We start from the raw sequence: 12,927 nt of genomic DNA on the forward strand, positions 1-12,927 counted from the left end.
CAGCCCCGCCCCAGCGTCCCCTCCCCACCCTGTCCGCTCTGCCCGGCCTGTCCCTTCAGCCCCACCCCGTCACCCTGCCCCCTTCCTCCTCCTCCTCCTCTCCCACCCCCTCAGCGCCCTGCCCCTAATTGCCTCCAGCCCATTTCCCCACGGCTGAGCCCCACTTTCCCATCCCCCCACTGCCCCAGTCCATCCCCAGGGTGGGGGGTTCCTCATCTCCCATCTCATAAATGATCTGGAGAAAGGGGTAAACAGTGAGGTGGCAAAGTTTGCAGATGACCCTAAACTACTCAAGATAGTTAAGACCAAAGCAGATTGTGAAGAACTTCAAAAAGATCTCACAAAACTAAGTGATTGGGCAACAAAATGGCAAATGAAATTTAATGTGGATAAATGTAAAGTAATGCATATTGGGAAAAATAACCCCAACTATACATACAACATGATGGGGGCTAATTTAGCTACAACGAATCAGGAAAAAGATCTTGGAGTTATCGTGGATAGTTCTCTGAAGATGTCCACACAGTGTGCAGAGGCGGTCAAAAAAGCAAACAGGATGTTAGGAATCATTAAAAAGGGGATAGAGAATAAGACTGAGAATATAGTATTGCCCTTATATAAATCCATGGTACGCCCACATCTCGAATACTGTGTACAGATGTGGTCTCCTCACCTTAAAAAAGATATTCTAGCACTAGAAAAGGTTCAGAAAAGGGCAACTAAAATGATTAGGGGTTTAGAGAGGGTCCCATACGAGGAAAGATTAAAGAGGCTAGGACTCTTCAGCTTGGAAAAGAGAAGACTAAGGGGGGAGATGATAGAGGTATATAAAATCATGAGTGATGTTGAGAAAGTGGATAAGGAAAAGTTATTTACTTATTCCCATAATACAAGAACTAGGGGTCACCAAATGAAATTAATAGGCAGCAGGTTTAAAACAAATAAAAGGAAGTTCTTCTTCACGCAGCGCACAGTCAACTTGTGGAACTCCTTACCTGAGGAGGTTGTGAAGGCTAGGACTATAACAATGTTTAAAAGGGGACTGGATAAATTCATGGTGGCTAAGTCCATAAATGGCTATTAGCCAGGATGGGTAAGAATGGTGTCCCTAGCCTCTGTTCGTCAGAGGATGGAGATGGATGGCAGGAGAGAGATCACTTGATCATTGCCTGTTAGGTTCACTCCCTCAGGGGCACCTGGCATTGGCCACTGTCGGTAGACAGATACTGGGCTAGATGGACCTTTGGTCTGACCCGGTACGGCCTTTCTTATGTTATGTTCTGCTACCCCCCAAACCTGCCGGGTTCCCCTTTTCAGCCACTGTGGGGTCCTCCAACCCGCCCCCACCCATCCACTCTGGGCTCTCTAAATCCCACATTCCCACAATGCACCTTGGTAACCCCAACCTCCTCTATCCCTAATCCCCCTAGTCCCTTCCCTGGGGTCCTCCTGGGCACCCCAACCCACAGTCCGGCCCCCACATACATCCCAGTCCCTCATTCACACGCTGAGCTAGTCCTTCAGGGGCCCCCACAGCCCCCCAAACTCCTCCATCCATGAGCCCCGTGGGCCTGTGGCCGGGAAGGTGGGGGAAGCTCCCACTTTGGCTGGGCTGGGGGTGGGTGTTAATCTTTTCCTGGCTTGTGTGTGCTGAGCTCACAAAGGGTTTTTGCTCCTCTGTCCTCCTTATGCAGCCCAGGTGGGAAGGTGACCTGGATGCAGGGAGCCCTGATGTCGCTCCTTGCTCCCCCCTCACAGCCCCCTAGGGGGGCACGGAGGAACATTGGGGGGAGCAGTAGCCGCTCATCACCGCTCTCTCCCCCTTCTCTTCCCCTCCCTCCCCACATGTTCCTATGCTGGGAGGGAGCAGGGAGAAATCTGGGCACCACCCCAAGCAGCACTCCCCTGCCAGCCGGGAGCAGTTTCTGACTTTACACCAGCAGCACACGCCTCTCTGCTACCATACAGCACCGCCCTTGAGCATGGTACTCCTGGGCAATGCCCTGGTGGCACCCACCCCTAAGGCTGGCCCTGGCTACGGGCTTCAGAGGGAGTGACCAGACCAGGCAGCCATGGAGAGCTCCAGCCCCTGTTCTCCCCTCCCAGCTTCTAGCAATCAGAGGCCAGGGACATGCTGATGACAGGTACTGCTTGATAACGATCCAAAGTACATTAATATTCCTCATCTGAGTCAGATGCCACCCACTGAAGATTGATTTTCCTGTCTAGTGGTTGAGGTTCTGCAGTGTCTGCATCAGAGTGTTGCTCTTTGAGGACTTCTGACAACATGTTTCACACCTCGTCCCTCTTGGATTTTGGAAGGCTCTTCAGATTCTTAAACCTTGGCTCGAGCGCTGTAGCTATCTCTAGAAATCTCCCGTTGTACCTTCTTTGCGTTTTGTCAAATTTGCAGTGAAAGTGTTCTTAAAGTGAACATGTGCTGGGTCATCACCCACCACTGCTATAAAACAAAATATATGGCAGAATGTGGATAAAACAATGGAGCAGGAGACATACAGTTCTTCATCAAGGTCTTCAGTCACAAATTAACACATTATCTTTTTAATGAGCGTTATCAGCATGGAAGCATGTCATCTGGAAGTATGCTGGCTGAAGTATGAAGGCATATGGATGTTAGCATATCTGGCATGTTAATACCTTGCAATGCTGGCTACAAAAGTGCCACGAGAGCCTGTTCTCACTTTTAGGTGACGTATACAAGACACGGGCAGCATTATCTCCAGTAAATGTAAACAAACCTGTTTGTCTCAGCAATTGGCTGAACAAGAAGTAGAACTGACTGGACTTGAAGTTTTACATTGTTTTCTTTTTGAGTGCACTTATGCAACAACAAAAAAATCTACCTATGCAAGTTGCACTTTAATGATAAAGAGATTGCACTACAGCACTTTATATTTTACAGTGTAAATATTTGTAATAAAACTATATATAGTGAGCACTGTACACTTCGTATTCTGTGTTGTAATTGAAATCAATATAATTGAAAATGTAGAAAATCAAAAAATATAATAAATTTAAATTGATATTCCATTGTTTAACGGTGTGATTAAAACTGAGATTAATCATGATATTTTTAAAGTTAATTGTGTAAGTTAACTGCGATTAATTGACAGCCCTACATTTGAATTTTTCTGTCCCATGCAGGACAAGCTGGAATATCCGTGTGCAGGGAAAGAGCCTGGGGGGAATTGTGCTGGGAAATTATTTCCTGTTCTGACATGTCCCCAGTTGCCCTTTTTGCCCTAACAGGCTGCAGCGCAACATCCATGTTTTGCTCCAGCTCATTCCGTCCTCCCAGGGGCCGGGGAAGGGAAATGGCTGCAGTGGAGCCAGTTGAGGGAGGGATGATCAGGGAGTTGCTGGCGGGTTCCCTTGGCGGGGAGAAAGGGCAGTAAATACATGGGGGTGGGAACTTCCAGGGAGGTTGGTCTGGGTGGGAGAGGGCAGGAAATCCCCAGGGTGGGGGACAGGGAGTGACAAACCTGCTGGGATTTGTTTACTGTGAGGCTCCAGCATTTCTCAAATGTGGCCACCAGGGGCTTTTATTGTGGCCACAGCCTCCCGGGCTGTAATTGAGGGGGATTCGGGGGCAGCAAAGCAGCGGCTCTTCCCCCCGACTGCCTGCAGGGGCTGGTCCCTACCCCCTTCCGGAGTCATAAACACTGCAGGAGCCAGCAACCAGCGGGAGTTCCCCTCCTCCCCACGTGCGGTGGGGCTCAGGCTTCAGGCTTCTGCTCTGGGATGGTGGGTGGCAGGCTCAGTCAAGATACATGGAACGTAGGCTGGGTGGGGAGAAGTCTGTGTAACTCATCCAGTTATTGATATACATGTGACCTCGAATATTGCCAATCTGTGTCCCCCCACACAACCCCCCCCCAACCAACCATCTCACAAACAGACCCTCAGTATGGAAAGCATTCATCGCTCATGTTGTTGAAAAAACTCACAGCAAACAGAAGAATCTCAAAGAATCCTGTGGCACCTTATAGACTAACAGATGTTTTGCAGCATGAGCTTTCGTGGGTGAATACTGCTTGCACTGCTTGCATCCGAAGAAGTGGGTATTCACCCACGAAAGCTCATGCTGCAAAACATCTGTTAGTCTATAAGGTGCCACAGGATTCTTTGCTGCTTCTACAGAACCAGACTAACACGGCTACCCCTCTGATAGAAGAATCTCAGCTTTTAAAACAATTTTCCAGCAAGACAAAGAAACTCACAGCTGTAGACTCAGAAAACACTCCCAAGGAATTTTAACAATACATTGTTATGAAGAACTTAAGTGCTAAAGAAACCTGATTTTCCAACTAATTTAAAAAAAAATCTTCTCAAATCAGCATCTTTAGACTGAATCTTATTCTGCTTTTTTAACCACACAATTCTCTCCAAAAGGAGAGGCACTGGTCCTGGAAATAGTGCAATACCAGATCAATGCATGGGGTGGTCAGAGCAAGCTCTTATTCCACCCCCTTGTTTCAAAAATCAATTTAATATACAGTTCTCAAATAAAGGACCTATCAGATATTAAGCTGATAAGAACAGACACTACACTTATCTTAGCAAAAGGCTGAGAAGCAATGCTGTTAGTCTCGGATGTTAGGCAGCCGCTCTTCCCCCACTGCTTTCTACTTCAGCACGAGGAGCTCCCAGACACGCACCAAACACCATTCACGACACTTGATAACTAGGTAACTCAAAGTGATGATCACTTCCCCGAAATGACTCCACTGGAAGAATTCAAAGCAAGAGCCCTTAACACACAATTCTGTTCAAAGACAGAGAAGTCTTTCACCCTCCTTCCTCTTGCTGGTTTCCCTGTACACGCCTAATTTGCATAAACCCACCCACTGACATGTGACTAACAATCTCTCACTGTTAACTCTTACAGCAAAACAGGCCAAAGAAAGCCTATGCAAGCGCTATACCGCAGCCCCACTGCTCTTTTCTGCTCCTTCTCAAACGTACAGTCATCAGGCACACACAAGAGTTTTGCTCCATACCAGTCCAGTTCCTTGTCTAACCACTGCACACACATGGTATAACCCTACCCTGAGCTGATTCCTGACTTTTGCGCTCAATACAGGAAAACGAGAATTGAGAGAGAAGCTGTGCAGGGAAGTCTTCCTCAACTTGCACTCCACTCCCCAAGGGCCTTTCGGGCTGTTCTGTGGACTTCAGGTTCCATTTGATTGCCAAGGTTTATGGTCTTATTAATTAGCCATCTCCTAATGCAAGGATGCTACATGACAGACTAAAGATCGATTTTCCAAAAGAGCTGAGAAACAGAACTAAAGCTGAGCACGAGGTGTTACATTTCCATGAACATCCAGAATCTGACTGTGCCCTGGCAAGTTCAATGCTTCCGAAAGAAATCAGAAAATAAGGAGCCCGTCAGGTCCCCCTGCTAGCACCCAGATCTAGTCAATCTGCTGGGAAATAAGGAAAAGGTGATGAATAAAGAAGTCAGGAAATAACAAGGAAATGAAGAGGTTTGTCGAACGGGTTTCTGTCCGATATACCATCTTCTCAGCTACCAATCAAAGTTAAAGACCTAAAGTCGACCTATCGGCATAAGTACAGATGGTTGAATGGAAGTTAAAAGGAGCTGCTGTCACAAGTGTTAGGAGCCTGCAAGCAACATGCAGACCATTTAAAAATGCTGCAATTAGAGGCTGCGACAAAGTTCTTCCTCTACCTTGGTGGGTCCTGCGCTTATTGGCAGATTTGCTCACCTCAGTGATCTTCCCCTCTGGTGGAACCGGGTCAACTCCTCCTGGGTCTGATCAGGAGTTGGGAGGTTTGGGGGAACCCAGGCCCGTCCTCTACTCCGGGTTCCAGCCCAGGGCCCTGTGGATTGCAGCTGTCTATAGTGCCTCCTGTAACAGCTGCATGACAGCTACAACTCCCTGGGCTACTTCCCCATGTCCTCCTCCAACCACCTTCTTTATCCTCACCACAGGACCTTCCTCCTGGTGTCTGATAACGCTTGTACTCCTCAGTCCTCCAGCAGCATAGCATAGCATAGCACTCACACTCTCTCACTCTCACTCTCACTCTCACTCTCACTCTCTGCCTCTCAGCTCCTTGCGCCTCTTACTCCCAGCTCCTCACACACACACACCACAAACTGAAGTGACTCCTTTTTAAACCCAGGTGCCCTGAGTAGCCTGCCTTGATTGGCTGCAGGTGTCTAATCAGCCTGTCAGGGGTGCGGAAAGCCCTAGGGCGGGTGCAAGGAAGTTTTGGGCCCTAGGTGAAACTTCCACCTTGCACACTCCCACCCAGCTAACCGCGTCTGTCCGTTCCCCCACCCCCCGCAGCTAACTCAGCCCCCCACCCGGGGAGCCCCCCTGCAGCAACTACTCCCCCCATCCCTCCGTGGCAGCTAACCCTGCCTGGGGAGACTTCCTCCCCACCCCACTCCCTGCCACGGCAGCTTACCCTGCCTGGGGAGACCTCCTGCGGACATGGGTGGCAAGTTTGTAGAAATTTTGGTGGTGCCCCGAACCCGCCCCCAACTCTGCTCCCACCTGCCTAATGCTCTGGGAGGGGCTCGGGAGGAGGTCTGGGGTGCAGATCCTGGGCTGGGGATTTGGGTGCAGGAGAGGTGCCGGGTGCTGGCTTTGGGATGGTGTTTGGGTGCTGGGTGCAGGCTCGGGGCTGGGGCTGGGGGTGGGTGTGCAGGAGGGGGTGAAGGGTGCAGGCTTTGGGACTGAGTTTGGGGTTGGGAAGGGGTATGTGGGAAGGGGGAGGGTGGACCTTGTGGGGAGGAGTTTGGGGATAGGAGGGAAGACTGGGGGGAGGGTTGTGGGGCTGAGGATGAGGGATTCATGATGCAGGAGGGGACTCAGGGCTGGGGCTGAGGATTAGGGTGCAGGGGGCTCAGGGCTGGGGCTGAGGATTAGGGTGCGGGGGATGAGGGCTCTGGCTGGGGCTGAGGATTAGGGTGCAGGGGATGAGGGTTCATGCTGCGGGGCTCAGGGCTGGGGCAGAGGATTAGGGTGCAGGGGATGAGGGGTTCATGCTGCGGGGCTCAGGGCTGGGGCTGAGGATTAGGGTGCGGGGATGAGGGGTTCATGCTGCGGGGCTCAGGGCTGGGGCAGAGGATTAGGGTGCAGGGGATGAGGGCTCTGGCTGGGGATGAGGATTAGGGTGCGGGGATGAGGGGTTCATGCTGCGGGGGCTCAGGGCTGGGGCAGAGGATTAGGGTGCAGGGGCTGAGGGCTCTGGCTGGGGCTGAGGATTTGGGTGCAGGGGGATGAGGGCTCTGGCTGGGTCTGAGGATTAGGGTGCAGGGGGATGAGAGGTTCATGCTGCGGGGGGGCTCAGGGCTGGGGATGAGGATTAGGGTGCAGGGGGATGAGGGGTTCATGCTGCGGGGGGGCTCAGGGCTGGGGCAGAGGATTAGGGTGCAGGGGGATGAGGGCTCTGGCTGGGGCTGAGGATTAGGGTGCAGGGGGATGAGGGCTCTGGCTGGGTCTGAGGATTAGGGTGCGGGGGGATGAGGGGTTCATGCTGTGCAGGGGGGCTCAGGGCTGGGGCAGAGGATTAGGGTGCAGGGGGATGAGGGCTCTGGCTGGGGATGAGGGTTTGGGGCATTGGGGAGGCTCAGGGCCGGGGAGAGACCCAGCTCCAAATATTGCTGGAGCAGGGCCCCAGCCCTGAATATTCCTGGAGCCCGGGCACCTGCGCAGATATAACCTGCCGCCCCTGCCTGCGGAAGCTAAGCCTGCCTGGGGAGCCTGCCCCAGCTCACCTCAGCTCCACCCCCTCCACTGAGCACCCCGGCATCGCTCTAATTCTCCTCCCCGCCCAGGCTTGCGACGCCGACTGGAGGAGAATTAGAGCTGGGCTGTGTGCTCGGCGGAGGAGGCAGAGCGAAGGTGAGCTGGGGTGGGGAGCAGTTCCCCTGTGCGCCCCCTTCCCCCGTTACTGGGGACAGCCCTCCCCCCACGCCCCCCCCCAGCTAACCACCGCTCCACCTACTCGCCAGAGGGGGGTTTTAGAAGCCACCAACCACAATGCGCCCTACGTGGCCGCCTATTTTGCCGAAATTGTTGCACGGGCCCTGGTGTTCACAAGCAATGTGAAACCGTGCAATTCCCGCTCACACTGCACAGGGGCAGCACAGCTCCGGGGTTCTCTGGAATCGCACAATAATGCCGGCTTTGTTCCCACAGCATCTGGAGCTTTGCACAGTGAGACATGGGGGTGCTGCAGCCCCCGCCGCAGCCCTCGTTCCCGCACCTCTGCTTCTCTGCAGGGAACTTGTTATGCCATGAGGGTGGGGGGGCAGGGAGACTGTGCAGGAGACCCAGGCCCACGCGCTGAGCACTGCAGCTCCAGTGCTGTGTGCGGGATTCATTTCTGCTCTCTGATAAAACTGCCCCAGGCTCCTCTGTCCAACTAATATTCGTCCAGGCTCCCTGGCGCTGTTAGTATCTGTCCAGAGCTCTCGCCAGCCCTGCCCCAGGAGAGCTGGGCGCTCGCCCTGCTCTAGGAGAGCCAGGCAGGCCCTGAGCACTAGACGGTGACCCTAGGCCAGTGGTGCCAGAACAATCTGTATAGTGGGGGGTGCTGAGCCACTGAACCAACTGTAACCCCTGGGTGTGATGGAAACCACGTCAAGCCAGGGGCTGCTGCAGCCCCCCCCGTTCCAGCACATCTGCCCAGGCAGCTCCCCCAGCCTGACACACACACACAGACCCTGCACCGCCCCACCCCAGGGCTCCTCAGCCCAGAGGAGCCCCGGCTGAGTGGGGAATCAGAACCCCCCGAAATTACCCTGGGACCAGCATGATCTGCCTCCGCCCTGCCCTGCTCTGCATGTATTCGGAGTGAGTCAGTTTCCCTGTCCCAACATGTGTCCTGTTCTGTGTCTCTTCTCTTCCCCAGTTCCCTCCAAACCAGCCCATTTCCCCTGTATCCCGGGCTGGGTCTCTGCCAACCCCCCGTCGGCCCTCCTGCCCCCCATATCTCCCGGCCCCGCCAGGTCTATAGGGCTGGATCCCTCCCTCCCCCTTTCTCCCCTCATTTCCTGCCTCTGGGGGTCTATGGAGATGGGTGTCTCCTCTGCCATCCCCTCTCCTACCCCCCATATCCCGCTGCCTCTAGGGGTCTATGGGGCTGGGTCTCTCCCCCCTCCATCCCCTCCCCTGTCCCCAATATCCCTCTGGGGCTCTGTGGGGCTGGAGCTGGGGCTCTCTCCCTGCCCCTGTGCTCCCCCCTGCACAGCATGTCCTGGGAGTAACTCAGATTCCCTGGACCAACATTTCACCCCCTCACCCCACGTCTCTTCTCTCCCCCAGCTCCCTGCACCCCACCCCATTCCTCCTGCACCCTGGGCTGCGTCTCTGCCAACCCCCTCTCCTCTCCTCCTGACCCCAAGATCTCCTGCCCCTGCAGGTCTATAGGGCTGGATCCCTCCCTCCCCTTATCCCCATCCCTCCTCCCTTCCCCCAATATCTCCCTGCCCCAGGCTGTCTATGGGGCTGGGTCTCTCCCTGAAGCCCCGCCCCCAGCGCGGGGCTCACAGACAATCCCCGCCCAGCGGCTGTGACGTGTAATGACGTAATCACTCCCCGCAGGCGACTCATTCACTGGAGACCAAAACGACAGAAGGTGTCACGTGTCCATGGGCGGGGTTATGCAGATGAGCAGTGTCTGGCGGCAGGACGGGGAGCAGCGAGAGGAACCGAAGGAGCCCGGCGGAGAGAATTCTCTGCGTGTGGACAGAATCCGGTGTGGGGAGTTCGTGCTGTGGGTGCCTGCACCGGAGTCACTTCGGGACAGTGATTGCCACTGAGCTACGTAGTGACCAAAGGCGTGTGAATGGGGTGTGGTGCCTGGCCGGGAGCAGCTCATGGTGATAAGGTGCCCCTCACTCCCGACCCGCAGCCCCTGCTATCCCAGTCCTGACCTGCAGACCCACAGCTCTGCAGGTGCCCCTCACTCCCGACCTGCAGCCCCTGCTGTCCCAGTCCTGACCTGCAGACCCACAGCTCTGCGGGTGCCCCTCACTCCCGACCCGCAGCCCCTGCTGTCCCAGTCCTGACCTCCAGCCTCACAGCTCTGCGGGTGCCCCTCACTCCCGACCCGCAGCCCCTGCTATCCTAGTCCTGACCTGCTGTGATGGAGTAGGGGCTGTCTGTGTGGGGGTTGGGAGAGCCAGGGAGGATTTTAGGTGAGGGACAGGTATTCAGCCTGTACCATGAGCTAAGCAGGGGGGAGGGGAGGTCCACACCTTTGCCCGGGGAGCTAGACAAAGCCAGGAGCCGGCTGGAGGGTTGTGTCAGTTTCGGTTTGGGGAGAGTTCAGGGAATCCTATGCTGGGATCCCTGCACCCTGAACCCCAGAAGGACTCGATTGAGGGGTCCTGGTTGTGCTGTAGCCTGTGCTCCTGTCTCCAATAAACCTTCTGTTTTACTGGCTGGCTGAGAGTCACTGTGAGTCCCAGGAAGAGGGGTGCAGGGCCGGACTCCCCCACACTCCGTGACAACTGGTGGCAGCGGTGGGACCTACTGCGCCCCGTGGACGGCGCTTCCTGCAGTAAGTGACTGGGGAGCAGCAAAACAAAGGGGGACTGACGGGGACCAGGTGGGTTGAAGAGACAGACAGTTTCAGGAGGCGATTAACCCCTGGGAGTGTGTGACCAGAGAGAAGGACTCTCCGTGCTCACTTTTGCAGTGGGGCAGGAGATTTTACCCCAAGAGCCTTTTCCCCAGCTGATAAGAAGCAGAGAAACATCCAGGCTCCAAAGGTGCTAAGTAGCAACCCCCCTCCAGCACAGGGACAGAGGGAAACTGCTCCACACGCTAGCCCGGGCAGCCGCCCATTTTCTTTGGCAAATCAGGAAGGGCAAAGGCGAGACTGGAAGCACCTGGGGCTCATGCCCCAGCCTTTGTGACACCCAACCCCCAACTCCTTCCTGGGGCTCTAGCTGAAGCCAGAGCATTGGCCTGAGCGGCCAAGAAGAGGTTCCAGCCCTGAAGGGAGCAGGACGTTCAGCCCAAAGGTAAAACCGCACAAGCACAACCACGAAGGGACTCGACCCCTCGATCGCCTGATCCGAAGTCAGACGCCTTATCCATTAGGCCACGTGGTCACAGGAGAAAAGGCCCTCCAGGCACTTCTTTGGGAAAGGCCGACACTGACGCATCCGACGAAGGGGGGATTCACCCACGAAAGCTCATGCTCCAATACGTCTGTTAGTCTATAAGGTGCCACACGACTCTTTGCTGCTTTTGCAGACACTGTGTTTCTCAGGTCAGCTACTGAGGGGGGCCGAGACTCTCTGGGCACAAGAAGTCGAGTTCCCAGTGAGATGTGAGACTTAATTCTCTGGAGCCAGGTGCAGGGCTTTGGCAGGGAGGCTCAGGCATGGGGGATTGGGGTGCAGCGGATGGACCGGCTGTCTAGGTGGGGAGATTTAGTCTCCCTGAGGAGGAGGAATCCTGCTGACAGGCAGTGGCCAGGGCCAGTGCAACCACTAGGCGAACTAGTCGGCTGCCCAGCGTGCCAAGTGGTTGGCGGCACCAAAAATCGCACTCTGGGGGGGCTGTGGTGTGGTGGTGAGCTGGGGCCGGGGGGTGGGAGGGGCTGGGGGAGGGCTGCCCGCAGCAAGTAACGGGGGGGAGGGGGCGTGCAGGTGAACTGCTCCCTGTCCCAGCTCACCTCTGCTCCGTCTTCTCCCCTGAGCACGCTGCCCCCTGTCTAATTCTCCTCCCCTCCCAGGCTTGCTGCACTAAACAGCTGATTGGCACCGCAAGCCTGGGAGGCAGGAGAAGTGGAGCTGTGCTGGCGAGCTCAGGGGAGAAGGCAGAGCCGAGGTGGGGAGCTCCTGCAGGGGGGGCTTCCCAGTTCCACCCCCCCACCCCTGCATGGTAAGTGGAGTGACCCAGCCCCAGCCTGCTCTGCTCCCCTGCCTCATGTTGGTGTTGGCTGGATTTGTGCAGGTGTTCGTGTATGTTTGCAATTGTGTGTGTGCGCACGCTCTGCTGCCCTCTGCCAGCGCAACAACCATTTTCCGTATGTCACAGCCCCATACCGTCAACCCTGGTGGTGATTTCCCCATCTTACAAGGGCTGGCTGGCCTGACCCTTCTCCCCTCTGTGGAGTGTGGCAGGGGCTGCAACTCACCCCCTGTGGGGCAGAAGTGCCAAGGTGCAGGGCTCTAATGCACGTGGAGAGCAGCTCAGGTGAGGCTGGGCAAGGTAATAATAATTGGAGATATACCAATCTCCTAGAGCTGGAAAGGACCTCAAATGGTCATCAAGTCCAGCCCCCTACTTTCACTAGCAGGACCAATTTTTGCCCCAGATCTCTAAGTGGCCTCCTCAAGGATTGAACTCACAACCCTGGGTTTAGCAGGCCAATGTGCAAACCACTGAGCTATTCATCCCACCTATAAGTCCGTAGTCCAGAGGGTTGAGCAGGAAAGAGGCACAGTGGAGATGTTTCCAGGGCCTCGCATAACTTCTGCCATGTGGAGGGAAAGCCATTGTTTCAAAGTCCTCAGCACAGCTAGTGGAAAATCACAGGTGAAAGATGGGAGCTTGGAGTCACATGGGCAAGTCCACATCCATGCTTGATTTTGCTCAGTTATTGCAGGATGGATACTTTGCAGGATACGTCAGATGGAACGTTCATAGAAAAGTCTGTTCAGTGTAGATGGGTGTCTGCCATGGTCCACTGTGAGTTGTGTCCTTTTGATGGGCCACTCACTGGCTAACTACCTTGTGGGCGTTACCCCAGGAGCAAACGTATTTGAAATACAAGTATGGAGCCAGTGCTCACAACTTCAAGTACAAAATTATACATGCATACAAATAGCATCATCATATTCAGCAAATCATAATCTTTTCATACACATCTTACATGCCACATTTTGTACCAGATTTGTAGCAA

At 54.7% G+C, this 12,927-nt stretch overlaps 1 non-coding gene and 1 pseudogene across 1 annotated transcript; one reads left to right on the forward strand and one right to left on the reverse strand.

The window, feature by feature from the left end:
• Positions 1 to 12,927, forward strand: part of LOC120375815 — a 451,158-nt pseudogene that overhangs the window by 98,330 nt on the left and 339,901 nt on the right.
• Positions 4,412 to 4,600, reverse strand: LOC120376368. Its single transcript, XR_005587251.1, has one exon. It is a non-coding gene; the product is annotated as a U2 spliceosomal RNA (small nuclear RNA).

This window comes from Mauremys reevesii, linkage group 12, assembly GCF_016161935.1.
Source record: "Mauremys reevesii isolate NIE-2019 linkage group 12, ASM1616193v1, whole genome shotgun sequence".
NCBI classification, from domain to species: Eukaryota; Metazoa; Chordata; order Testudines; family Geoemydidae; genus Mauremys; species Mauremys reevesii.